Raw genomic sequence first — 2,462 nt, 5'->3', positions numbered from 1 at the left:
GGTTTCTCTGTATAGCCCTGGCTGTCCTGGAACTCACTTTGTAGACCAAGCTGGCCTCGAACTCAGAAATCCGCCTGCCTCTGCCTCCCGAGTGCTGGCATTAAAGGCGTGCGCCACCACGCCCGGTGTCCTTTTACATTCTGTCAGGATCTTTCGGTTTCTTGTTCCCACACAGCCCCTGACTCTGGGCTCCTGAAAGTTATCTTGCTTTTGTTTTCTCTGTTAATCCCATCCGTCCAGCCTCAGTCTCACCCTCACCAGGGCGCTTCTTTGGAAAGGATGAATGATGAAAGAGCTTCCTGGTGCAAGGGTACCTGGGTGATGGGGCGCCCAGGAGAACCACAGTCACACCATGCAACACTCCTCCTCACACAGGAGATTTCTTGGGGAGAATCCCATAATGGCAGCTACCTCTGACCAGAACAGAGACAGCCCTGGGCTGGGCAGAGGGGCAGGCTTGTATAAGGTCTTCAGAGCATGCACAATGCACTAGCGGTGATGTACAGATTAGCCAGGATTATTGCTTGGCCATTAACCCTGAGTCATGGAGTAGAGATTTCCAAGTCCTTGGTTCGGGGACAGGTCAGAGGCAGGGTGATTTTCCACTGACCTGTTATCCTACTATGAGAATCCCAAGGTGGCCTTGAAGAAATCTGGAATACCTGGTGACTAATATTGCCAGGGTAGCTCCATCATGCTTGCTCTTTCCTTGAGCTTGCTTTCTTTGCTTGGGACTGATTAAGTCTGGGTGTGATGTTGGGTGATATGGTATCACACACCTTTAATCCCAGAGGCAGGTGGAGGTCTGCGCCAGCCTGGTCTACAGAGGAAGTTCCTGGACACCCCAGGCTGCACAGAGAAACCCTGTCTCGTGTCTCAAAAAAAACAAACAAATTGTGGATGTGAGTGCTGGAGCTCACAGCCTGCCTGTGTGAGTGCCCACAGCAGAGCAAGTGTGTGGGTCACAGAGCCTAGACTACACTCTCCAATGTCCTCTCAACTGGCTGATGTCTCCTTATCAGGAAACGGAGACACTAAGTGTACTACATCCTGCTTGGCAGTTCTTCCATGGGATAGTTTCAGCTTTAACAAAAATACAGAACTTTGGGCTGGAAAGACATCTCAGCAGTTAAGAGCACTGGCTGTTCTAAAGGGAACGTCAGTCCGGCTTACAGAGCTAACTTCAGTTGGAGAGAATCTGGCACCCTCTTCTGGTTTTGGTGGGCACTGCACTCATGTGTACATATGTATTAACTAAAAATAAAACAGACCTTTAACTAAAACCACACCTTCCAATTCAGTGTTTTGCCTTTTAACTTCTATTATGGTGGCGAATAACCATTGTCCTGATGACAACTATACTTTGGATGTCATATCTTCCTTATGAGGCTCAATGCTAGCTCAGTCAAGGCACACCAGAGGAGGGTGCTGGGATTAAAGGCGTGTGCCACTACGCCCGGCTGTGCTGTGATTTTTATCTTTGTTAACTAGACTCACCTAGGAAGAGTATCCTTTGGGTAAGGGGCAGGTATTAGAGACCAGATTTCTCTGTGTAACAGCCTGGCTATCCTAGAACTCACAATGGAGACTAGTCTGGACTTCAACTCATAGAGATCTGCCTGCCTCTGCCTCCCAAGTGCTGGAACTAAAGGTGTGCACCACCACACCCGGCTAGGAAAAGGGTATGAAGGGAAGAAAGTCTAGATTAGGTTGGCTTGTTTGTGGGAATTATCTTTGTTGATTGAAGTGCCAAGTCTCAGCCCACTGTGGGTGACCCCATTCCCTAGGCAGGGACTTCTGGACTATGTAGGAGTGGAGAAAAATAAACTCAGCATTGACCTGGATACATTCATCCACCACACTTTGCTATTGACTGTGGATGTACTGTGGCTAGGCCCTGCTGATGTGACTTTCCTGCTCTGGCTGTCCTTGAACTCAGAGGGATGGTCCTGCATCTACCTCCTGTGTGCTAGGTTTCAAACCATGCACCACAATGCCCAGCTATATTGATTGATTGATTTTCATGTGAAACACCTCTCAAGGCCCAGGGACATATCTGACTTCTGAGAAGACTTGAGTTTCAAAGGCAGCCACTGTCTCTAGTACTTCAGCCAGGCATTAAAGGATACATTTGGAATCACCATGTGTCAAGCAGTGTGCTAGTTTCTAGGGAACTGAGAACAAATGAATACAGTCTTCTTGGGAAATCAAGGTAGGTGAGAGCCACCAGCAATGAACGAAAACACTGCACACAAAATTAATTACAGTGCTGTGAAGCATAATAAAACCCCGTGGTTAAAAAAAGAAAAGGCCCAGCACTCGGGAGGCAGAAGCAGGTGGATTTCTGAGTTCGAGGCCAGCCTGGTCTACAAAGTGAGTTCCAGGACAGCCAGGGCTATACAGCTATACAGAGAAACCCTGTCTCGAAAAACCAAAAAAAAAAAAAAAAAAAAAAAAAAAAA

Source organism: Mus caroli, chromosome 7 (assembly GCF_900094665.2).
Source record: "Mus caroli chromosome 7, CAROLI_EIJ_v1.1, whole genome shotgun sequence".
Classification (NCBI taxonomy): Eukaryota; Metazoa; Chordata; class Mammalia; order Rodentia; family Muridae; genus Mus; species Mus caroli.
The sequence above is the reverse complement of the archived record's forward strand: the minus strand, read 5'-3'. Positions refer to the sequence as shown.